The sequence below is a fragment of the Salvia miltiorrhiza genome, chromosome 2 (assembly GCF_028751815.1).
Source record: "Salvia miltiorrhiza cultivar Shanhuang (shh) chromosome 2, IMPLAD_Smil_shh, whole genome shotgun sequence".
In the NCBI taxonomy this organism is placed as follows: Eukaryota; Viridiplantae; Streptophyta; class Magnoliopsida; order Lamiales; family Lamiaceae; genus Salvia; species Salvia miltiorrhiza.
In genome coordinates, this window is record NC_080388.1 from 16,342,075 (window position 1) to 16,369,077 (window position 27,003).

General features: G+C 37.0%; 2 long non-coding RNA genes across 4 annotated transcripts; both read right to left on the reverse strand.

Moving 5' to 3' along the window:
* Window positions 1-5,656: 5,656 nt before the first annotated feature.
* Window positions 5,657-9,062, reverse strand: LOC131011373 (uncharacterized). Its single transcript, XR_009096872.1, has 3 exons — window positions 8,974-9,062; window positions 7,055-7,121; window positions 5,657-6,450 (listed from the first exon to the last, which is right to left on the reverse strand). It is a non-coding gene; the product is annotated as an uncharacterized LOC131011373 (long non-coding RNA).
* Window positions 9,063-16,761: 7,699 nt separating this feature from the next.
* On the reverse strand, window positions 16,762-25,443 carry LOC131011374 (uncharacterized). Of its 3 annotated transcripts, none has more exons than XR_009096874.1 (5): window positions 25,240-25,443; window positions 23,291-23,355; window positions 22,059-22,595; window positions 17,689-17,753; window positions 16,762-16,993 (listed from the first exon to the last, which is right to left on the reverse strand). It is a non-coding gene; the product is annotated as an uncharacterized LOC131011374 (long non-coding RNA). The 3 variants fall into 3 exon arrangements; XR_009096875.1 differs by having other exon boundaries at window positions 25,167-25,443; XR_009096873.1 differs by having other exon boundaries at window positions 23,291-25,442.
* Window positions 25,444-27,003: the final 1,560 nt, after the last annotated feature.

The window sequence follows — 27,003 nt, forward strand, 5'->3', positions numbered from 1 at the left end:
TCAAACAAGGGATCTAAACCCTAATTACTCAAACTCAAGAAATTAAACACGTCATCAAAAGCCCGGGTATTACATACCCTCCCCCTTAAAATAAATTTCGTCCCGAAATTTGTACCTCTTGTAAATGTTTCGGGTACTTCTCTCACATCTTATCCTCAAGCTCTCTTTCCACTTTTTTCTAACTATCATATCTCCATTGGACCTTATCCAATGCAATCGACTTATTACTCAATTGCCGAATTTTATGATCTAGCATCATCTGAGGTCTCTCTTCATAACTCAAGTCTGGTTCTAAGATCATTTCTTCTTAGTAAACCACATGGTTTGGGTCGAAAATATATATCCTCTCAATTGTGACACGTGAAACACGTTATGCACATTTCCAAAGCTAGGTGGCAAAGCCAACCTGTACGCTATTGGACCTATCTTTTGCAATGTCTCGTAAGGACTTATAACTCTGGGTCTAAGCTGTCTTTTAACTCCAAATCTATTCATCCCCTTTGAGGGTGAAACCTTCAAGAAAACTTTGTCTCCTATCTCGAAACTTTGTCTCACATCTTATAGGCAAACTCAATTAGTGGCAACACATTCTCCCGATTTACTCCTCTATCAAGGATAGTAGTTCTTATCATATCTTCTATCGCCTGCTATGCTAAAATTCATCCTTGTACCCAACTCTTTCTGTAACTCATCCAAAAATGTGATGAAATTTATTTATTTTCTCTTTCTGAGGTGATCTACACCGGTACTCAATGCAATCTTATAATCTCACGAACGTACAATTGTGCTAACTTATCTGGTCCATACGCGATTAGGATCGGTAAGAAATGTGCAGATTTTGTTAGTCGATCTACAATCACCCAAATTGCTGTATTTTCTCTTTGACTTTTGGGTAAAGCTGTCACAAAATCCATCGTTATGTGATCCCATTTCTACTCGGGAATCTCCAACGGTTTTAACTTCCCATAGGGTCGTTGGTGTAATGCTTTCACTTGCTGACAAGCTAAGCATCGCTCTACAAACGAAGCTATGTCTCATTTCATTCCGTCCCACAAAAATCTATTTTTTTTACAACCTGATACATCTTTGTGCCTCCTGGGTGGGCGGTGTAAGGCGTGTCATGAGTCTCACTCATGATCGTATTCTTAAGTTCATCATCGCGGGGAATGCATATTCTCCCCTCAAATAAGATAGCATTGTATGATGCTTTTTTGGTAACTCTTGAGATCTCCTGCTCTTATCCTTTCTCGTAACTTGTTCATTGTCTCATCTTTCCTTGTGCTTCAATCACCATTTTCCTCAAACTAGGCATCGTCGCAACAATACTCGCTATCGTCCCTGGTGGTTTTATCATCTCTATCTTCATCTTGTCAAAGTCCTTTATAAGCTCATCCTCTCTCGTGAGAAGACATCCTAACTTTGACGAGACCTTTCGGCTCAATGCATCGGCTACTACATTGGCCTTGCCAGGGTGATAATTAATGTCGCAGTTAACATCCTTTACTAATTCGAGCCATCACCTTTGCCTCGTGTTAATATCCTTATGCTCGAAAAAGTATTTCAAAGTTTTGTGGTTCGTGAAAATCTCACATCTAACTCCGTAGAGATGATGTCTCCAAATTTTCAGGGCATGCACAACGGCTGCAAGCTCTAAATCATGCGTTGGATAATTTATCTCGTGGGGTCTAAGTTGTCGTGATGCATAGACTATAACTCTTTCTTCTTGCATCAAAACACATCCTAGCCCACTCTCTAACGCATCTGCGTAGATGGTATACTCTTTATCCATTTCTAGGACTATCAGCACTGGTGCTGTAGTCAATTTCCTTTAAGCTCTTAAAAACTCTTTTCACACTCCTCTTTCCAATTGTATTTAGCTTATTTTCTAAGTAATTGTGTCATCGGTTTTGCTATCGTGGAAAATCCTTCAATAAACCTCTGATAGTATCCTGCTAAGCCTAAAAAGTTGAGAATCTTGTTAGGCGTAGTTGGTGATCTCCACTCATGTACAGCTTGTACCTTGACGGGGTCAACTTTAATTCCTTCAGATGATACAATATGTCCTAGAAAAGTTACTTCGTTCAACCAAAACTCGCACTTGGTGAATTTGGCAAAAAGCTTCTCAACTCTTAGCGTTTCCAACATCGTTCTCAAATGTTTTGGCGCTCCTTCTCATTCTTCGAATAGATGAGAATATCATCTATGAAAACTAGGATAAATTTATCCAGTTATTGATGGAACACTCGATTCATGTGATCCATGAAAACTACTGGTGCCTTCGTCAAACCGAATGGCATAACTATGAACTCATAGTGCTCATACCTCATTTTAAAAGCTGTCTTAGGTGTATCCTCCTGTCAAAGTTTCAACTGGTGGTAATCTGATCTCAAGTCAACTTTTAAGAAAAAGCTCGCTCCTCTTAATTGATCAAACAAGTCGTCTATCCTCGGTAAAGCATATTTGTTCTTGAGTGTCAATTTATTCAGTTCTCGATAATCTATGCACATTCTCAACGTGTCATCCTTCTTTTTGACAAAAAGGACTGGTGCTCCCCACGGGAAAGACACTAGGTCAAATAAAACCTAACTCGAGCAATTCTTGCAGCTGAATCTTCAGCTCTTGTAGCTCCTTAGGCGCCATTCTATAGGGTGCCTTCGACACTAGTGCTGATCCAGGTTCTAGGTCGATAGTGAACTCCAACTGTCTTGTTGGTGGCAATCCTGGTAAGACCTCGGGAAATACATCTCTATATTCCCTTACCACTACTACATCCTCAAAGTTTTTACTTGATTCTCCTTCATCATTCAAGTAAACTAGGTAAGCTTGTGCTCCTTTCTTCTTTACCAATTTCGATGCCTGAAGTGCCGAAATGATTGAAATTCTCTTCTTTCTATCAATGTCGTGAAAACATGTCTGTTCCTTCCCAGGTGGTTGGAAAGTTATCTGTCTCTTCTTACAATCAATCGGGGCAAAGTTCTCTTCTAACCAGTCCATCCTTAGAATAATGTCTACGTTCCACATAGGCATTAAGTGCAAGGTTCTTGTTTTCATCTTTAGTGATCATAACTCAAGCTCTAAGTTAGAAATCATGTGAGAAACTGTAGTAGCTCTTCCTACAGGAGTGATTACTCTCAACTCGGGACTAGCTTGTTTTGGTTCGAGTTTGAAGGTAACATGCTTCAACCAATTAAAGAATGCGAAGCTCCTGTATTAAACAGGATTCTAATTGGTGCATCCAATAACTTGCCCATACTACCTTAAAGTCCTGCCTTAAACCAGCACTTAAAACTCAGACATCTCTTCATCAGTATCCATCTTCTGATGAGCGAACGTGTTAGCTCACAGAATTCTCGATTATACTCTACAACCGATTTCTTTCCTTGCATCAAACTTCGATAATCAGCCTCTCGCTGCTTACTGTACTCCTCTGTACATACTTCTCAAGAGTAGTCTTCAATTGTTCTCAAGTGTAGTTTGCCAGTTGCTCGGGTGTTAAAGTCCTCTGACGTGCCTCTCACTGGTCTTATACATCAAAAGAATCTACTAGGATAACTCAAAAGTTGTAAGGGTTCAACCCTAGAATGACATCAAAACAAATTGTTGCAAACAAAATTGTTCAAGAGACTCAAATGAATGACCCGAGGGTAGAATGAAGTAACTACCAGGTCGAACAAAAATGACCTAGAGTAAGAACCCATCTGGCTTTTCAACCGAAAGTTGAAACACATGGGTTTATAAACCCAAAACACGTCTACTGAGATTTGGATCATGCGGACTGGCCAGGTCCAACATAATCACTCCCCAGTCACACGGGATATACTATCCCGAACTTGGAAATTCTGTGTCTTCTAAACCCTCAACATACTATACATAACAAAACTTAAGTTCACACCAGCAAGCTAAAAGCTTAAACTCAGGGTCCTATGTTCTAGACTCTTGTTTCGAAAGTTCAATATTTTTTTACTCTCCTCTCATGTTGCGGTGGTGGTGGCGGAGTATTATCCCGCCTATCCTTCACATCACACTCTTGATGACATCTTTGAGGCATTTTTGAAATCACAAAAGGAAAACTCAACTCGACCAACGCTCTAAGCATCCTCAAAACTCAAGTTCAATTTACTAACTCAACTTTAAGGAAAACCCTCACGGTCACCTTAACATTCATCTGTAAGGCAATAAGCACTCACGAAATGCTAACAAAAAGACCACTCTGGTCAACCTAATATATCCATCAGTAGAATGCCTCTTTTTAGAGGGCTTACATAAAGGGGTTATTTAAACCCTACGAAAACCATAGTATCTATCGTGATGTCCCTTCTAAACCGACACCATTAATAGTACTATGTCTCGGTCTGGACCTCCTACGGTAATTGCTACCAGTTAACTCATCTAGTTGCTACTTTAGCACACTAGGAACATCCATCTATTTAACATCAGTAGGGTACTAAATTCGCATGCTTATCTATCATCATGTCAAAATCTCAAGTACCAGTATCTCCTAAGTAAGTTATATACATCGCAATGTAATTGCAACTAATCAAAAACGAGGGTGTACCGCGCATACTCTCAAGATCATCCTTAGCTCTAGCCTACATCGACTTCTCTTCTCATCCTCATCAACTCTAGCCCTCCTCGGCTACTTCTCATCCTCATTATCGTTTATCATTTTATCATCTTTGGTAACTGATACTTAAGGATCGACTCGATATCTACTACACTCTTCTAGAGTCCCTGGTAGAAAACAAGCATCCGGTCAGTAGATCCGCATAGAAAATCTGGGTATCTGTAACAAATCCCATCTCCTGTGGGTCCAATGCTCAAGACGACATGTCCCATCATATTGAGTGGCTTTCTTCCTTGCTCAATCCTACCACTCGATTGGTAGCACGGGGACTAGGTGCACGATGCCATCCAGTCTAGTAACAACCATAAGGCTTTCATCCTTTCATAGTCTATGAACATGTGTTTGAAAATCTGCTAGGGTATCTCTGTACCACATACTGTACGCCTCGTCCTCGTATCCGATCTTTCCTGAGTTCGATCTCACAACAGTCCACTTTCGTGCAGTGCCAACAGTCCTGGCCAACCTATAAGGAGAACTTAAAGGTGACTCTAGGAACTAACTCTACTTGGCTCCAGCAACAGAAATAAACAAAAGATAACTTAGCAAAACTCCTATTAAGTAGTACTGTTATCTTAAAACTCAAGCTCAAAACATCTAAATTCTCATCTCGTCCCATCTTTACTTAGTAGGGAATCTCTGTAAACAATGATATTAGATCCCTTAATCTAAATCATCGTGACTCAGTAAGACAACTCAACAATTCTCTCTCAAAGCCATCTCCAAAGACTATGGCTCATGATACCTCCTCAAGTACCATTAAGGTTGCGTGAGCAAAACTCGCGTCACCAAACAACTCAACATATCGTACAATATCTCATTGCAGCATGCTAATAACTCATCATTAATCATGCTATTATACTCAAGCTCATAACTCAAACTCACAACTCAAACCAACAAGTACTTAAAGCAATTGCTAATTCTCTCAAGCTTTAGCTCTAAGTTCTCATTTCATCCTTCTACTTAGTAAAAAAATCTCTCTTAACAATGACATTAGATTCCTTCATCTAAATCATCGTGACTTATCACAACTGCTCAAACAATTCTCATCACAAAACATCTCAAATACATCACATCATAACTCATAATTATGCATCCTCAATCATATAACATCATACGATACAAACGCTCTCATGATTCATCATGTAACATCAACATATGCTCTTACAACATAATAACTCATTATTAATCATGTTGTCATCCTCAAACTCAAACTATGCATCTTCAAAGCATAACATCATAACTCATCATATAACCTCAACATCGTGCTCTTCAAAATTTAACGTCAAATAAACTTTGAAATTTTACATACCTCGTTGAGCCTGGTGTGATGGTGCGCTGAGCTCACGGTTGTTAATAACTATTAGTCTAGTGACTCATTCTAGACTAAACTCAAGACTTCTAATTCAGAGCTTTCCTTCGCTCTGATACCACTCTGTCACAGCCCGCCCTAACTATGGATAGTTAGGCCGAGTGATCCACGACTAGGGATGGGGTTAAAGAAGAAGGGGAAGAAAAGGGGCGTCATTTATAGCCGTAAAACTTACTCATCTTAATAAAACTCGTCATTTTTATTCATTAATACTCAATTGAAAACAGTCTATGAAAGACAGCATAAAACTTAATTAATATCATTAATCAAGTTATACATCGTATGAAACCATTCTCTTAAGACTCAAAGTATGACATAACATACTATAACATCAACAACATCTTGCAGCGGAAAGTAGCTAGACATATGTATGAAGACATATTCTAGACAGGTTAACTATTTATTAACAACCCTGGAGACTCCGCTCATTGCAGCACCATCATCACATCAGCTCAACCTGCACATTTAGAAAACATATGCAGGGCTGAGTACAAAAGCACTCAGTGGGCACGTATGCCTAGGTATAAAAATACATGCTTCAAAACTGTAAATTGTCATGCCATCATAATCAGTACAGCAAGGGAGTTTTTTTCGCTAAAAATGCCCAAGCTTACTAAGTTCATTTGTGATTCTTAAAGTTCGTCTGATCAGACTAAGTTCTTTTGTAATCTATCATATCTGGAACTTTGTGCCGGAGAGGTGGCCACCTCTCACGGTCACTTGACCGGCCAACCCGCTAGATGACTTACGGTCACTGGTGTACACTAGTCCTGGCAGGATAGCTATCAACTGCTCAGGACCCGAATTCGATTGCATCATTGGCAAAGCCAAAGCAGATAGATATCATACTAAAATTTAAACATTTTATGGCAAGACAATACTTGAAATAACTTTAACTCAAAGATTTTGTCATGAAATAACTTGTTTGAATGTAACATTTAAACTCATTTGATATATATGAAACTGAAATTAACAGTTAGATCATCTCATGCATTCATTCGTATAAGAGGCCTACGATACGTAGGGGATCTCTATATACGTATAGTAAAAGTAATGCCCACCTCGTTGTGTCTCTGTATCAATGAGTAACGTCACTCTCTCCCTCAAGTCGTTACTTCCCAAAAGGACCTTCATTGTTATGAAGAATTGATGAGAAGTTATAAAAGAAACCTCGATCAATAATCTAATCTCTTTTATGAAACATTAGTATCTCTAATGTTCATCTCTCTTGATTGTTAATCAATATAACAATTATTATCTCTCGTCATTACTCATTAATTATAACATCCTTATGTTATAATTAGCAGCTCTTCAATTAAAAGAAATATTTAACACATCGAAAAGTCCACTTTCTTAGCAGATCTATTCGCTCTCATCTCGTCTAATTAACCAATTAGAAGTTAAACTATCCATTAGGCATGTATTTGAGTCACGGGTCAACAAGAATTGACTATGCTCAAATCCTAATTTCACTAAAAATTTCGGCATGACCTATTCATATATAATGTCAACCACGAGATTTCAACGCGTGAATCTCACTACGTGAACTCGTCTCTCGACTCAAAACTTAACATCTTGACATCTTTTCAACGCAAACCAAACAATTCAAAATCATCAAAACTCTTTATCAGTAAACTATCATTTATACTCGACACCAATTGTTCGAGTGTCAGATACCAACATTTATGTGCGTTAATCATAACTCTCACAACTCACACCATTTAGTCATATCGTATCATCCATCAAAACAAATATAATCAAGTTGTTTTCTAGAAAGTTTTGCTGTTTTTATGTCATCTTTAAAAATTCATAACAACCAACTCAATCATCATAAACTCTCATACCAATTGATCTCAAAAACTTCATGAAGTGTAGTTCACTCTAAAAATGGTAGTTAACCAAAAAGGTTAAAGGTTTTTGGAGATATTGCTCTTTTAGTGCAGGCTGTCAAAGATTGACAGTTTCTGCCAATTTTGTTTAGGCCATTAGAAACCAAGGCAAACCTTAATAAAATTCCATCAAATTTAATCATCCAAAACTAAAGGTATCCTTGAAGATTTGGTTAAAATTTCACAAGAGAAAACGTTCATATGATCTGCCAAATAAACAATGAAACTCATACACTTTTACTGTTGGACAAATATGACAGCAGAACAGGGCATTTTTGAAATAATAAACTGCTCTGTTTCAGAGGTCATAAAAATTGAAATCTTATGTTTTTAGAAAAGTATTGAAGTCTAGTTTCGTTTAAAAAAAACGGTGATGCAAAATCCTTCATGGATTAATAGATATAAACGTTTTTGTGAAGTCTACCAATAGTTGACAGATTCTGTCAAGGATTTTTCAAAATATCTTTAAAATAGCAAACATCATCCAAAAGACATGAAATTTTGCAGCAACGAAATACACATATCATAGATAAACATACTAAAATTTCAGAGCCATCAAGCAATGAAACCTCATCGAAACATAAGCTTGAAACTGCTGTAAAATTTTGACAGAATTCCAGTTTTAATTTCGTTCAACAATTATCATCCATAAATTGTAAATCAATTAGCATGCTCATGTGATATCGTAGAACACATATACGCAATAATATTCATTATGCAACGTCTCTAACTTCACGAATTTAAATAATCATACTCTAAAAATTTATACAATTTTCGTGCTTGGAAAAATACGAATTTAATATATATCGATTCTAGCATACCCCTAAGCACAAATATCAAGTCAAAACGATCAAACAAACATCGAAAGACAAGCTAATATGTGAAAAACGGGGCTGCCCTCATGGGTTTCATAGCTACGGTTCGTTCCGTTCTTACTCCCTTCATTAAACATGCTCAACATCTACCCAAGAACAACATACTAAAATTTCACGACGATCCGACGTCGTTTCAAAATAAAGTCGAGAATCGACGTTTTTCGACGTCGACGAAAATCGAAAAGAAAACCATCAAAACGTAGGTAGAGATCTTACCTACTTAGATACGTGATCGAAAAGATGATCGGCGTTCATCTCGGTGCTCAAATCGGAGCTCAAAAGCTTGAGCTCAAGCTAAAAAATGGCATATGCGTGAATGGTGTGTGTGTTTTAGGTGTTAGTGTGTGTGAGTTGTGTGTGGGCTGAAAATCAACGTGAGTTAAGAGTGTTTGACTGAACTTGGGCGGTTGGGGGGTGGTTTTGGTGGGATAGGGTTAGATATTTAGTCGTTAAATATCTCGTCTCGTCTCGTCTCGTCTCGTTTTAACGACTAACAACCCATACTCTTCGTTACTCGCCCTCTCAACCTCTACTCACTTTCATTACACTCGTAATTCCATATAAATATAGAAAACGCAAGCTCGTTCTCGAAATTCTGATAAACGAGCTCGATTCGTTTATCGAGAAATCCCGGTTTACTATTCACTCGTCGTCCAAAAATAAAAACTTTCATTATTGGACTCGTATCGAAAAACTAAGAATATTTCTCGACGACGTGCACGTAAGATTTTGAAAGTCGACAAAAAGACGAAATAGCCGTATTTTACTATTCATCGTCAAAAAGTCAAAAATTTCAAAAACGTCTTAACGGACTCAGATTTCACTTCCGAGTTCACCGTTCTCATTCAAATAATTATCTAGAATTATTTGAATACTCAAACTCAAATACGGATATAAAATCCCACATCATTCTCACATCATCAAAAGAACATCTCAACATTTTTAAAATATAACAACAAAACTTCATGTAACTCTTCATCTCTTTACAAAGTAAATCAAACAAGGGATCTAAACCCTAATTACTCAAACTCAAGAAATTAAACACGTCATCAAAAGCCCGGGTATTACATGAACGAATGTCTTGTTTTTGCCCAAGTGATCAGTTATGATCCTAGTGTTATATAATAATTGTCTCTTTTCGTAAAATGTTTGATTGTTAAGTAAATGCCCCTTTCTTTCCCCGCTTCTTAATCCCCTTCCCGAGTCATAACCCCGGTTAAACCATCCTTAGGGATTGCGGGCTGTGACATGGGGTGGGTGGGTGGGGGGGTCAGTGGTTAGAAAATCAGTTTTTGAGAAAATAAAAAATAAAAAAAAATTTGGGGGGGGGGGGGGGGGGGGTGGGGGGGGTAGGGGTGGGTCAGTGGTCAGAAAATCAGTTTTTAAAAAAATAAAAAAAAAAATTGGGGGGGGGGGGGGGTGGGTGGGGGTGGGGTGGAGTTCAGGGGTGTGGGGGGTGGGGTGAAATCTTATGCATTTTTATATGAAACTTTATGCATTTTTATATGAAAGTTCATGCATTCTCGTATGAAACTTTATGCATCTAAAATATACCTATTTTGTGAAAATCTATTTTTTTTTTTTTTTCGAAAATTACATTCCAATTTTACCCCTCTCCAGATTTTGCCTTGAAATGCCTTGCCACGTGTCACCATCTTGATGCGCCACATGTCATAAATGTGTGGTCTAGATTTGGATCTACGGATCTATTATAAGCATAGGGATCCACCGGAACCCAACCCTATATATATATATATATATAGGGTTGAGTTCAACAGAGAATTATCTTTTTATTCATCATGAACAAATCTATATATTTTACGAACAGATCAACATAACTAATGAACAAACATATTTAGTAAAAATATAGAAAAACTCGCCACCAGCAGGATTCGAACCCGGGTCAAATTGTTGTTCATGCGGTACATTCATCTGTTCATTAAAATTATAGATATGTTCGTTTTTATTTTACGAATTCTCTATTCTCTACAATATTTAACTTCTCTGTTGAACCCTTCTCTCTCTCTCTCTCTCTCTCTCTCTCTCTCTCTCTCTCTATATATATATATATATAGGGGAGGGCTACGGTAAAAACACTTCTTAAAATATAAATATAAACGTTTTTTAATGTACGAATTTTATCCAACAGGGTTACGAATTCATCAAACATAATTACGAATTATGAAAAATAATTTTTTGCTACCTTCGGGATTCGAACCCTGGACCACGAATTCATCCAACAGGGTTACGAATCAACCGTAGATCTTCATGATCTAAGGGCTGAAAATCATTTATATTTTATACACTTAAGAGTGTTTTTATTCTAGCCCTTCCCTATATATATATATATATATATATATATATATATATATATATGTATATATAAATCCTCATCCCAGTTCAAACAGCATCACTATCAAAACTCATTCTCTCAAAGTAATTCATTCACTAGTTCCATCATCAGAATATTAAAATACTCATATCTCAATCTATTAAGAAACTTCATCTCGGTCTTAAGCTACTGCTAATATCTCAGTGCTCATAATAGTGTCTCGATCTTATCAATCATAGGGTAAAAATATAGGGTGTTACAAGTTCACCGAATCGTTGTATCTTGGAGTCATTTTCTGTTAACCGCGAAGCACATATAGCTGGGCAATTTGTCTTACAGAGATATCGTCCAACACTAGCCTCAGTTATTTCAGTTTATCCCCCAGACCAATAATTGCCTTTTCTCGCGTGTTTTGTCCTCACTCGTACGCTCCCTAAGAAACTTCCCAAGGGGTCACCCATCTTCGAATTGCTCCAAGCCAAACACGCTAAACCTTGAAATTTCTTCCACGTGGTCACCAGAAAAGAAAAAAAAGATGCATCTTGTTGGTATGAGTAGCCCAATCAAATCTTTTAAGCTCTCCTTGAATATCCCGTCCCATTCTAACATATTCTCGGAATCCCTCTCGTTCGAGAGTGTTCTAGTTCATCCATGTGCCACTCTGCTGGGAAGTCTTAATTGGAGCTGCTCCATGTTCGTGCCTCTTTTGCACCGGCGATCACTCCGCACTTCGTCCCCGGGCGTCACAATATCCCTGCATGTATTTATTTATTACTATAATTTTCGATTTCCACCGCACTACTGTATATTATTAATATATATAACAGTACCGCCTTATATAATGTGTAGTAATTGCAATTATTCATTCCTTCTATGGTAATATTTTAGTATTTATATTATTAATGTGTAGTAATTAAAATTTGTCAACCCATAAAATAAAATTTGATAAATATTTTTTGAGAAGAAATTTGATCAATCTTTGTATTTGGAACATAATTTTGAAAAGTCATTTCAATAAATCTAAAGACCATATATAAGAAATCTAGAAAATCTATTAGCGTATTAAGATTTACCTTGTGAATTAAATTTAAATAATCTGACAAGTTTTATTAGGCTACCAAATCAAAGCCAAGAATTTACATAACTATCAAAATTTAATTTGTAAAACAAATTTAAAAAAGTAACATATACTTTGAATCTGAAATATTGTTGCATAAACATAAAGAATAGCCATCTTTGCCCCACGGTTATAAATAGAGAAACATTCATTCGCAACTAAATCAACCAACTTTCATTTGCGAAAGCCAACAAGCATTTAGAAATACTCAATATATATTTTCTAGGGTGAAAATGATGAAGGGTGTGGTGGCAGCGTTCTGCATGGTGATTATTGTGGTGGCACAAATTCATGAAATTGAGGCGGTGACGTGCAACCCGAATGAGCTGAAATCGTGTTTGCCCGCATTAAATAGTGGGGGAAATCCGTCGGCGGAGTGCTGCAGTAAGCTGAATGAACAACAACCATGCTTCTGCAAGTATGTGGCGGACCCATCTTTGAGACCCTACATCCAAAACCCCAATGCCAAGAAGTTGCTAACAAGCTGTGGCATCCCTATTCCTAACTGCTCCTAATTTTATCAACTTTTTGAAATCAATTCGTGTTATACATTCTCTAGCTATAATGCAAACGTTTAAATAAAATTTCTTGCAACGAAATCGATAATTTATATTCTTCTATATTGTTGTTTCATTCATTGGACTCCACCATATTTTAGGAGATATTATAATTTTCAATAGTGTAAAATTGTGATTCGAAAACAAATTTATGATATTTAATGTCATATAATCATATAGTCAACCACCCAAGAATATTGTAACTTAAAAGAAGGGAAAATAAGCTCATTTACTCGCGAGGAGCTTTGAGGAGCCAAAAGTTTTGGCTAAGTAAGTCTCGTAGCTGGCTCAGTGATGGTCCGGTAGCTCAACAGCGCCTTGTGACCAGACACTATGCATTTTAGTGCATATATGGACACGTGACGTGGCAAAGGGCGAACAAGCGTGCCAGCAATTGCACCACATGGTGCGGATGTGGCAATAATTGGCATACATGTGGCACGCCTAGAGTCGGGAGACACACCTGTTTGAACCCGACCGCACGCACTTGTCCAAGATTTAACCGCAGGCACCGGTTCGAGTTTAACCCCATCAACCACTTCGCACCTGTTCATGAACAGCCACCTTCTGGCTATAAATAAGAGGCCCTCCCATGGTCTGAAAATTACATTCAGTATATCGAATCGAATGTAGTTGAGTCTAGTTTCATATGTTTCATATAGTTCAAGGCTTAGGGAAGTTCACAGTACTGAATATCGAGTAATTACACAAAACATCATGCTTGTTAGTGAGAAACACGTTGAGTTCACCAAATCGTTGTATCTTGGAGTCATTTTCCGTCAAACCGCGAAGCACATATAGCTGGGCAATTTGTCTTACAGAGATATTGTCCAACACTAGTCTCAGTTATTTCTGTTTATCCCCCCAGACCAATAAGTGCCTTTTCTAGCGTGTTTTGTCCTCACTCGCATGCTCCCTAAGAAACTTCCCAGGGGGTCACCCATCTTGGAATTGCTCCAAGCCAAACACGCTAAACCTTGGAATTTTCTTCCATGTGGTCACCAGAAAAAAAGATGCATCTTGTTGGTATGAGTAGCCCAATCAAATCTTTTAAGCTCTCCTTGAATATGTCGTCCCATTCTAACATATTCTCGGAATCCCTCTCGTTCGAGTGTGTTCCAGTTCATCCATGTGCCCCTCCACTGGGAAGTCTTAATTGGAGCTGCTCCATGTTCGTGCCTCTTTTGCATAGGCGATCACTTCGCACTTCGTCCCCGAGCGTCGCAATATCCCTGCATGTATTTATTTATTACTATAATTTTTTATTTCCACCGCACTACTATATATTATTAATATATATAACAGTACCGCCCTATATTATCTAAGTGTCAAGTATGTGAAACCTCACATGGTACAATAAAAAAATATTAATAGTAAGTCACAAACAATGCAGAGCAAATTGTAGTTTGAACTTCACTATATTTGTGAATGATCATATTAGATTTTCGTTTCAAACTATTTGTGTTTCTTGAAAAATCCAAGAACAACAATCCTTTTGCTAAAAATCATATTAATTAGGTTTTTTCAATTTCACAAAATTAATCTATAACAAAAATCTTGATGTTATCTATCGTCTGTGACAATGCGTCATTCAATAGCTAGCCTTCCATGGATATGATTGACCATAATGTTCTACGTCGTTACAATATTACTTACGACCACACCAAAGACATTTACAATCTGCTAATTTCGTTTACCGACGGATCAACGACGACCGCCGTGTGTTGCTGTAAAAGTGGTCGGTAAAAAAATTACCGACGAAATTTCGCATCCGTCGCTAATTACCGACGAACCGTCCGTAGGTAAGCACACGACAACGCAGGCGTCGTCTGAAATCAACGACGGAAATAGCGACGAAAAATTCCGTCGGTATTAGCGACGAAAATGAACTCCGTCGCTATTTTTTTTCCAAAAAATAATAAAAACAATAATAATTTTTTTTTATCAATCTAGCTTTATTCTCCACAAGTATTTTGGTATTTCTAATATATTTTGAACTTAATTGCATACGTTAAGACGAACTTCCCAGTGGGTCACCCATCTTAGTTGTGCTCTAATTCAAGCACACTTAATCTTGAAGTTCTTTTCGAGTGGTCACCAGTACAGAACACGCGTATTATTGATATATCTATCACCTATTAATTCATTTAAACTCTATTTTAATATATAATATCATTTATTCATAACCTTAGAATATACAGAAGTCATATCTAAGACTTGTGGTGCCGACGAAAGAATGACGGTAAATATACGATCGAATTTAAAATAATAAAAAAAATATTAATATTATAGTTAGTTAAAAAATATATATATTACTGTTGAAAATAACAATAAATTTAAAATATTCTCAATAATTTAAAAATAAGAATAAAATTAGTATATTAATTAAAAAATAATAAAAATATTTAAAAAAAATAAAAATAACAAAAAAATTAATAATATTTACCGACGGAATTACCGACGTATTATTAATTAAAAAATAAAAAATTAAAAAAAAAATTATATTTAGCGACGGAATATTTTCCGTCGCTATTTTTTACGAAAAATAATAAAAATATATATTTTTTTAAAAAATTAAAAAAAATAAATCAAATTTAGCGACGTAATATTTTCCGTCGCTAACAATTCCGTCGCTATTTTCGTCGGTAAATTTAAAAAAAATATAAAAATAAAAAATAATATTTAACGACGGATTGTTTTCCGTCGCTAACTATTTCGTCGCTATTCCGTCGGTAAATTAAAAAAATTAATAAAAAATAAATAAAAAATAATAAATACTCCCTCCGTCCCCAAAATAAGTTCCTCTTTGGGGACGGCACAGGTTTTAAGGAAAATGGTAAAGTGTATTGATAATGGAGAAAAATTGTTACAATTAGTATTGGGAGTGGTGAAAAGATGAAAATGTGTTATAATTAGTATTGGGAGTGGTGAAAAAGTGAAAAGTAAGAATAAATAAAGTATTATTAGTGGTGGGGTAGTTGTCCAAAAATAGAAAGAAAGAAAGAAAGAGGAACTTATTTCAGGGACGGAGGGAGTAATATTTAACGACGGATTATTTTCCGTCGCGATTCCGTCGGTAATCCGTCGGTAAAATTTTGAAAATGTCTTCGTCGGATTTCCGTCGCTGTTCCGTCGGTGATTACCAACGGATTAGTTTCCGTCGGTAATTTCGTCGGTGTTCGATATGTTTTTTTGTAGTGAATCTTTACCATAGAAATCTAATTGTAAGGGGCCATGAACTTGAAAACTTCATTAATTACTTGTCCAATCATAGAATCAATGGATATGATCGACTCTGTTCCTACTTCCATCTCCTCTTCTAACTCGCTTAGATGAATACAAGTTTGGCAGTCATAGTATTCGGTGAGAGAGAGCTATAGAGTGTTAGAAAATTACTTAAACCATCATAATATTCAGGTGGAAAATATAAACAACATTCTCATTTTTTAGTACTTGAAATATGCCAAAATAATTTGCCAAAATACCGATTTATAGCGGCTCAGAATTTTTAAATATCTCATTAGTTGAATAATATTAAAGAATTTCATTAACCGAAATTGAAGACAGGGTTCTAATATGATGCTTAATTTTGGGCTCCATCCTTAATTGCCTTACACAAATATGTCCAATGCCCAATTTAATATATAAATATGGCTCAACTATTTAAACTCTTGTAAGAAAATAATTAAGTATAGTAATAAAATATTTGACGAAAATGTTAAGGGCTTGATAGTTAATTTCCAATTATTCATTCCTTTTATGGTAATATTTTAGTATTTATATTATTAATGTGTAGTAATTATTATTAGCCAACCCATGACATAAAATTTTGTCACGACCGGCCTTAATTAAGGATAATTAATCCGGGAAAACCATGACTGGGGAAGGGAAATTAAGAAGCGGGTTTAGAAAGGGGCGCATAAAAGAATACTCAAAGGACTTGAATACGCGTGAAATATTCCTTAAAAAGGAAAAAGGCATAGGTCGCATAAAAAGGGTACTCAAAGAACTTGTATACGCGTTATATTCCTTAAAAGGAAAAAGGCATCATTAGGGGCTTGGCTAAAACATTATCAGAGTTTGCAACGGAAGGCGTAACTGAAATAATCAGTGTTTACAGCGGAAAGCATAACTGTGATACATGTATGAAGACATGTATCCTTTCTGAGCCTACTTTAAGTTCGACAAAAACTCCACTCAGCAACACTTCATCGCCCATCACAGCTCAACCTGCACAATCATAAACATCGAAGGGCTAAGTACAAAAGTACTTAGTGGGCAGTGCCAAGCATATAACATAACATCATTAACAATTTCACAATATCGCATAAGAGGCATGAGTTTCTTTCAAATCCTTTGCTCATTAAACATTTCCATATTCATAAACAGGATGAGCGCATTCTTCATCATTAACAATCATCAACACGCATCGTGTCGTGGAGAAGGCCTTCCCCAACGAACACGGGCATCGCACCGTGAAGGGGAGCCTCCCTCAGCGGTCACGGCATCGTACTATTGAGGGAGGCCTCCCCCAATAGACGCTGTAACACTGGCATACTGGCATACTGGCATCGCGCCGCGAGAGAGGCCTCTCTCAGCGGACACGGGCATCGCGCCGTGAGGAAGGCCCTCCTCAACGGACACGGCATCGTACTGTTGAGGGAGGCCTCCCCCAACAGACGCAAGCATCAAACATAAGCATAAACTTATCAGCGTAAAGCATTCAAGCGTAAATAAGTGTAATCAAGCGTAAATTACATAGGGCGTAAATAGTATAAACAGCATAGCGTAAATCATTTAACGTGCAGCATAATAAAGCTTAACTCATTTAAGCGTAATAAAGCATACCATACTTGAAGATCCAATTTGCATTTTAAAGCATAACACATGCATAGCATTTTATTTACGCGTAAGGAATTGCCCACCTCAATTGTTCTTAAAGCTGGCGTGGAGTCGTTTCTTCTTCGGCTTCACTTTCTGTCGCCCGGACCTTCATTGATGAAGAGTCGATAAGTTCGTGAAGTAATTGTCATAAGACAAAGTCTAATTCTACGTGCCTAGGGTATCTTTTAGTGTTTTAGGGTTCTAGCATCCATAATTCGTTACATCATTACTAGCGTAACCTCAAATAATTAATAGGCTCAAAAGAGAGTAGCCAATTAATTAAATAAACCAGTGGCTTTAAAGAAATAAATGATAATAGTTCGCTTTAAAGTCCGAAGTCCAAAAACATCATTAAAACATGCTCTATTTTTACACTGACTCAACTTCAAAATTTAATCTGTTCTGACTCCGACATCTCCTGGACTCGAGACTCATACCGAAAGAAAGATCTTCGAATCTAGTTTCATATAAAAAAAAGTAGAGTCGAAAACTCCAAGTGGTTTGAGAGATATGACGTTTTTACCACGATCTACCATGTTCGGCAGTTTTGAACAATCGAAAACTTGGATTTTTGACAAATAGTAAACGTTGTCAAACTGGGCTCAACTTTGGTGGATATCTAGCTAACACAATAAGGTTAATACCATAAAAATTTGGAAAGCTAGATCACACAGGAAGCTACTGAAATAAATGACTCTTTCATCTGTTCTCTGAAATTCTCGGTAGTTATGTGCAGTTTAGGTTTTGCATTTTAAAGAAGTATCAAACGAAGTTGGAATGGCTTGAAATTTTACCAGGGTACTCAAGACTCATGTCAGGACTTGCTATAAAATTTTCAAAGCTATTAGACATCGACAAACCGTCGATCACAGTAGGTCAGTAGGCCTACGAAATTCATATTTATAAGTCCTTAAAAAAAATAATTTATATAAATCAAGAAATAAGAGTTTAATCCCAAAAATATTCATTAAAAGTCCATCATAATTTAAATAAAGAACGGACCTCATTTAAAATAAATAGTCCCAAACTTGTTACGCACATATACGAAATCTTTCATGAAACATCCTTTAAAATAAACTTTGATACATAGAAAATAATTCAACAACTTGAGCTCTTAAGGGGTTGTTTTGCAACAGACACCAAATCTGCCTCGGATCTCCAAATGATGCTCCAAAAGACATTCTGGAAACTAGACATTTCAAGGATCATTCTCCAATTTGAATCGAATGAAAAACAATTCAAACGAGCAAGATATGCCCTCTCAAAGATGGGTATTTAACAAGCAAAAATCTGAAAATTTCAGATTTCCAGATTACAACCAAGTCAGTGGGCTTTCTTTGAAAATTCATATCTCCCTTTACAAAACTCCACTGGGAACCCCAAGGGTCAATCTGGAAACTAGGGAGAGATCATAACACTCTCCAGTTGGATTTAATCTAAGAACATTCATGGTTTAGAAGATATGACTGTCTAAAGTTCAGTGCACAAAAAGCGTTCAAGTTTGGCAGATTCATAACATAAATCAGAAAACCAACTTTAGGCTTCACCAAAAATTCTAAAACTAAGCAAGTAAGTTCCCAACATGTCATTGAATATTCAGTAGAAAGCTAGGCTTGAGAATCAAAGATTTAAGTCGGGCTTTGCCACCTCAAAGTCGTAGGTTTGTAAAATCTACTGGATGGTACATGGAATAAGAACTAGATTTCAAGAATTTATACCGGTTGTTTCCCTTATTCAAAAATGGTGAGGCCGATGTCAAAAGAAAGATACGGGAGTCTAGAGTGACATATTCAAGTTTCAAAGGTTTTCACCGATTGAAACTTTACTTATGGCCTCCCAAAGATTGTTTACCAAAAATGTATTCCAGATGGGCAGTGATGTTTACAAATTCATAAATAAATCATAAGAGCTTCAAACCTTCTGAAATTTTGCCAAAGTATAGAAAACATATGAAAGATGATACACAATTAATTTGGGAATTTTTGGGAACCTTTTGGATGGCTGGAATCGCCTTGCAAAACACTGCCGGAGCAGTGTACTTATGGCAGAACTCGTGGCTGCTCTTCGGTTCCTTAGTGAAGAATGAAGATGATGAAAAGATTGTTGCCTGTATAATGGAATGTTAGATGCATTCTTGCGTGTGGTGGGGAAGGGAGTAGGTGGAAAGTTTGGTGTAGTGGAATTAGTGGAGTGGAAAGGGTGGAAGAGTAGGTGTAGTGGTGGGAAAAAAATGTAGTGGAGGATTAATGATGTATATTCTATGTCTCGGTGATTCTGTAATTGTAATAAAATACTGGCTTCTGTTCATTATTCGTGTATAAATTAAATACGTAGATTTAATTCACTTCATAAGCCATTTAATATCTAGATTAAATCCGTAGATTTAATCTGCGTTGCAGTCGGAATAATTCCTCATCTTCTAGTAGCACTAATAAAATATAACTGCTTCTGTTTTTCGATTAATAAATAACATGACTTTGCTAAGTCAGTTACAACTTGGAAATAATAATTATTGAATAGCTCAATAATCCTCGTCGCGTTTTTTTCTCATACGTAAAAAAAAAATATAAAGCTAAAATAATAACTCTGTTTCTGAAAAAAAATCAGGACCATAAACTGGATTTATTTAAAAAAATTTGCATTTACTAGTTTTAATCATAAATAAAAGAGCGGGCTACTACATACTACCCCTCTTAACAAAAATTTCGTCCCGAAATTTGCATATCTCTGCTAAAACAGTTCGGGGTATTTTTCCTTCATCTTGTCTTCAAGTTCCCGCGTAGCTTCTCTTGTCTGCGGTGTCTCCATAAGATTTTCACTGATGTGATTGAGGCTGATTTCGCAAGTGTCCACGTATTGCTGGCAAGGGGGTGTGGGTGTTCTCAATTGTTGAACCTCGTTGTTTGTTGGGGCATTGCGTGGAGTAGTGACCTTTTTGGCCACAATTGTAACAACCGTTAGTTCCAGCCCGACAAACACCTCTATGCATCTTACCACAATTTGGGCAAGGTAAAACTCCTTTCTGACCTTGGTTACCCCCAGTTGGCTTGAGATTAGTTTGTGCCTCGTACCTTGGTTGAATAAACTGTTCGGCCCGTTCATTTTCTTGCCACACTTTCTTACTGGTCTGATTGATATTGTCTTCGTTGTTGTCCCACTTGCGCTTCCCTTTGAGAGTATGTGAGGCTACTGGTAAGTCTTTTGGCGTTGAGATCAACAATGGGGCTGACTTGTCCGACGGCATTGCAGCTTCAATGTCAAGTGCCCTGTTCAGAGACTCCGTGTATGAGAGTCCTCCGTGGCTTGCTAGAGCCATCCTAATTTCGTACCGCAGTCCGGCACAAAATTTCTCTGCCATCTTCTCCTCTGTGTCCACTTGTTGTGGAGCAAACCTCGACAGGTTGCAGAATTCCTTGTCGTATTCAACCACAGATTTCTTTCCTTGCTTTAACTCGTAGAACTCAGCTTCTTTCTTCTTTCTATAGCTTTTCGGGATATATTTATCATATAATCCCGTCTTAAAATCTTCCCAAGTATAGATTGCCCATTGTTCCGGTGTCAGGATTTTTCGTCGTGCTTCCCACCAGAAGTCAGCTGATCCTGTTAGTTGGAACGAGACGCAAGATAGGCGCTCCTCATCAGTACAACGTAGGAAGTTGAAGATGCGTTCCATTGCACGCACCCAAATCTCAGCTTCAGCTGGTTCACTTGTTCCGTCAAACGTAGGTGGGTTCTGCCTTAAAAAGAGTTCTTCGACTCTCCTAGTCGGGGGCGGAGGGCATGGGTTATGTCCTCGAGCATCTTGTGGTTCTTCGGGTACAACGTTACGATTTCTGCGATTGTTATTGTTTCTCGCAGGGCGTCCTCTCTTAGGCGGCATTCTGGTAGCAAAGATGTGCCAATTAGTACACCCTAGCATAATCTAATACAAACCTCAAAAGAATTCTTGTAAATGTCAACTTAATATAACTTGTAAGCAAGTCATGACTCCAATGACATCATTGATCATTGATGTAGTAAGCTTTAAGGGTCCTTAGCATCTCAAATCTATGAGTCATAACAATCCTTAAGCATATAATATCACATCATCTAAACTGGATACTTAAGCATAAGTCATGGAGATTTATAGTGGCTATAATATCATCAGCTTAAGAAAATTTTTCTATACGTATCACTTATCTTGCTTCCTTCACTATAGCCACCAAAAGATACAATCTAATTTTTTTCTATGTTCTGTCGTAGTGGTGATCTCTTAACTTAATAGCTCTATGTTCATAGGCATACTTAATCGCACTTGCGTAAATCATTTCATTCAATAACAACTTAACATGGCTATTGACAGTTACTCACTTTGCTATTACGATAATTCTCACTTTTTGTAAACATTAACTCAAAACTTGGAAGAGCTTACCATTCTGCTTCGTTGAGTGTGATGCGATGAAGTGCTGAGCTTTGTCGATTGAACTCTAGACACTTTAGTGATCAATTCAAAGTTTGGCTTAAATAAACTCTTAGGCTCAGAGCAAACGAACTGCTCTGATACCACTCTGTCACGACCGGCCTTAATTAAGGATAATTAATCCGGGAAAACCATGACTGGGGAAGGGAAATTAAGAAGCGGGTTTAGAAAGGGGCGCATAAAAGAATACTCAAAGGACTTGAATACGCGTGAAATATTCCTTAAAAAGGAAAAAGGCATAGGTCGCATAAAAAGGGTACTCAAAGAACTTGTATACGCGTTATATTCCTTAAAAGGAAAAAGGCATCATTAGGGGCTTGGCTAAAACATTATCAGAGTTTGCAACGGAAGGCGTAACTGAAATAATCAGTGTTTACAGCGGAAAGCATAACTGTGATACATGTATGAAGACATGTATCCTTTCTGAGCCTACTTTAAGTTCGACAAAAACTCCACTCAGCAACACTTCATCGCCCATCACAGCTCAACCTGCACAATCATAAACATCGAAGGGCTAAGTACAAAAGTACTTAGTGGGCAGTGCCAAGCATATAACATAACATCATTAACAATTTCACAATATCGCATAAGAGGCATGAGTTTCTTTCAAATCCTTTGCTCATTAAACATTTCCATATTCATAAACAGGATGAGCGCATTCTTCATCATTAACAATCATCAACACGCATCGTGTCGTGGAGAAGGCCTTCCCCAACGAACACGGGCATCGCACCGTGAAGGGGAGCCTCCCTCAGCGGTCACGGCATCGTACTATTGAGGGAGGCCTCCCCCAATAGACGCTGTAACACTGGCATACTGGCATACTGGCATCGCGCCGCGAGAGAGGCCTCTCTCAGCGGACACGGGCATCGCGCCGTGAGGAAGGCCCTCCTCAACGGACACGGCATCGTACTGTTGAGGGAGGCCTCCCCCAACAGACGCAAGCATCAAACATAAGCATAAACTTATCAGCGTAAAGCATTCAAGCGTAAATAAGTGTAATCAAGCGTAAATTACATAGGGCGTAAATAGTATAAACAGCATAGCGTAAATCATTTAACGTGCAGCATAATAAAGCTTAACTCATTTAAGCGTAATAAAGCATACCATACTTGAAGATCCAATTTGCATTTTAAAGCATAACACATGCATAGCATTTTATTTACGCGTAAGGAATTGCCCACCTCAATTGTTCTTAAAGCTGGCGTGGAGTCGTTTCTTCTTCGGCTTCACTTTCTGTCGCCCGGACCTTCATTGATGAAGAGTCGATAAGTTCGTGAAGTAATTGTCATAAGACAAAGTCTAATTCTACGTGCCTAGGGTATCTTTTAGTGTTTTAGGGTTCTAGCATCCATAATTCGTTACATCATTACTAGCGTAACCTCAAATAATTAATAGGCTCAAAAGAGAGTAGCCAATTAATTAAATAAACCAGTGGCTTTAAAGAAATAAATGATAATAGTTCGCTTTAAAGTCCGAAGTCCAAAAACATCATTAAAACATGCTCTATTTTTACACTGACTCAACTTCAAAATTTAATCTGTTCTGACTCCGACATCTCCTGGACTCGAGACTCATACCGAAAGAAAGATCTTCGAATCTAGTTTCATATAAAAAAAAGTAGAGTCGAAAACTCCAAGTGGTTTGAGAGATATGACGTTTTTACCACGATCTACCATGTTCGGCAGTTTTGAACAATCGAAAACTTGGATTTTTGACAAATAGTAAACGTTGTCAAACTGGGCTCAACTTTGGTGGATATCTAGCTAACACAATAAGGTTAATACCATAAAAATTTGGAAAGCTAGATCACACAGGAAGCTACTGAAATAAATGACTCTTTCATCTGTTCTCTGAAATTCTCGGTAGTTATGTGCAGTTTAGGTTTTGCATTTTAAAGAAGTATCAAACGAAGTTGGAATGGCTTGAAATTTTACCAGGGTACTCAAGACTCATGTCAGGACTTGCTATAAAATTTTCAAAGCTATTAGACATCGACAAACCGTCGATCACAGTAGGTCAGTAGGCCTACGAAATTCATATTTATAAGTCCTTAAAAAAAATAATTTATATAAATCAAGAAATAAGAGTTTAATCCCAAAAATATTCATTAAAAGTCCATCATAATTTAAATAAAGAACGGACCTCATTTAAAATAAATAGTCCCAAACTTGTTACGCACATATACGAAATCTTTCATGAAACATCCTTTAAAATAAACTTTGATACATAGAAAATAATTCAACAACTTGAGCTCTTAAGGGGTTGTTTTGCAACAGACACCAAATCTGCCTCGGATCTCCAAATGATGCTCCAAAAGACATTCTGGAAACTAGACATTTCAAGGATCATTCTCCAATTTGAATCGAATGAAAAACAATTCAAACGAGCAAGATATGCCCTCTCAAAGATGGGTATTTAACAAGCAAAAATCTGAAAATTTCAGATTTCCAGATTACAACCAAGTCAGTGGGCTTTCTTTGAAAATTCATATCTCCCTTTACAAAACTCCACTGGGAACCCCAAGGGTCAATCTGGAAACTAGGGAGAGATCATAACACTCTCCAGTTGGATTTAATCTAAGAACATTCATGGTTTAGAAGATATGACTGTCTAAAGTTCAGTGCACAAAAAGCGTTCAAGTTTGGCAGATTCATAACATAAATCAGAAAACCAACTTTAGGCTTCACCAAAAATTCTAAAACTAAGCAAGTAAGTTCCCAACATGTCATTGAATATTCAGTAGAAAGCTAGGCTTGAGAATCAAAGATTTAAGTCGGGCTTTGCCACCTCAAAGTCGTAGGTTTGTAAAATCTACTGGATGGTACATGGAATAAGAACTAGATTTCAAGAATTTATACCGGTTGTTTCCCTTATTCAAAAATGGTGAGGCCGATGTCAAAAGAAAGATACGGGAGTCTAGAGTGACATATTCAAGTTTCAAAGGTTTTCACCGATTGAAACTTTACTTATGGCCTCCCAAAGATTGTTTACCAAAAATGTATTCCAGATGGGCAGTGATGTTTACAAATTCATAAATAAATCATAAGAGCTTCAAACCTTCTGAAATTTTGCCAAAGTATAGAAAACATATGAAAGATGATACACAATTAATTTGGGAATTTTTGGGAACCTTTTGGATGGCTGGAATCGCCTTGCAAAACACTGCCGGAGCAGTGTACTTATGGCAGAACTCGTGGCTGCTCTTCGGTTCCTTAGTGAAGAATGAAGATGATGAAAAGATTGTTGCCTGTATAATGGAATGTTAGATGCATTCTTGCGTGTGGTGGGGAAGGGAGTAGGTGGAAAGTTTGGTGTAGTGGAATTAGTGGAGTGGAAAGGGTGGAAGAGTAGGTGTAGTGGTGGGAAAAAAATGTAGTGGAGGATTAATGATGTATATTCTATGTCTCGGTGATTCTGTAATTGTAATAAAATACTGGCTTCTGTTCATTATTCGTGTATAAATTAAATACGTAGATTTAATTCACTTCATAAGCCATTTAATATCTAGATTAAATCCGTAGATTTAATCTGCGTTGCAGTCGGAATAATTCCTCATCTTCTAGTAGCACTAATAAAATATAACTGCTTCTGTTTTTCGATTAATAAATAACATGACTTTGCTAAGTCAGTTACAACTTGGAAATAATAATTATTGAATAGCTCAATAATCCTCGTCGCGTTTTTTTCTCATACGTAAAAAAAAATATAAAGCTAAAATAATAACTCTGTTTCTGAAAAAAAATCAGGACCATAAACTGGATTTATTTAAAAAAATTTGCATTTACTAGTTTTAATCATAAATAAAAGAGCGGGCTACTACAAATTTGTTAAATATTTTTTGAGAAGAAATTTGATCAATCTTTGTATTTGGAACATAATTTTGAAAAGTCATTTCAATAAATCTAAAGACCATATGAAATCTAGAAAATCTATTAGCGTATTAAGATTAACCATGTGAATTAAATTTAAATAATCTGACAAGTTTAATTAGGCTACCAAATCAAAGCCAAGAATTTACATAACTATCAAAATTTAATTTGTTAAACAAATTTAAAAAAGTAGCATATACTTTGAATCTGAAATATTGTTGCATAAACATAAAGAATAGCCATCTTTGCCTCACGGTTATAAATAGAGAAACATTCATTCGCAACTAAATAAAGCAACTTTCAACTGCAAAAAAACAACAAGTATTTAGAAATACTCAATATATCATTTCTAGGGTGAAAATGATGAAGGGTGTGGTGGCAACGTTCTGTATGGTGATTATTGTGGTGGCACAAATTCATGAAATTGAGGCGGTGACGTGCAACCCGAATGAGCTGAAATCGTGTTTGCCCGCATTAAATAGTGGGGGAAATCCGTCGGCGGAGTGCTGCAGTAAGCTGAATGAACAACAACCCTGCTTCTGCAAGTATGTGGCGGACCCATCTTTGAGACCCTACATCCAAAACCCCAATGCCAAGAAGTTGCTAACAAGCTGTGGCATCCCTATTCCTAACTGCTCCTAATTTGATCATCTTTTTGAAATCAATTCGTGTTATACATTCTCTAGCTATAATGCAAACGTTTAAATAAAATTTCTTGCAATGAAATCGATATGTTATATTCTTCTATATTGTTGTTTCGTTCATTGGACTCCACCATATTTTAGGAAATATTATAATTTTCAATAGTGTAAAATTGTGATTCGAAAATAAATATATGATATTCAACGTCATATAATCATATAGTCAACCACCCAAGAATATTGTAACTTAAAATATGGGAAAATAAGCTCATTTACTCGCGAGGAGATTTGAGGAGCCAAAAGTTTTGGCTAAGTAACTCAGTAACTCTCGTAGCTGGCTCAATCATGGTCAGGTAGCTCAGCAGTGCCTCGCGACCAGACACG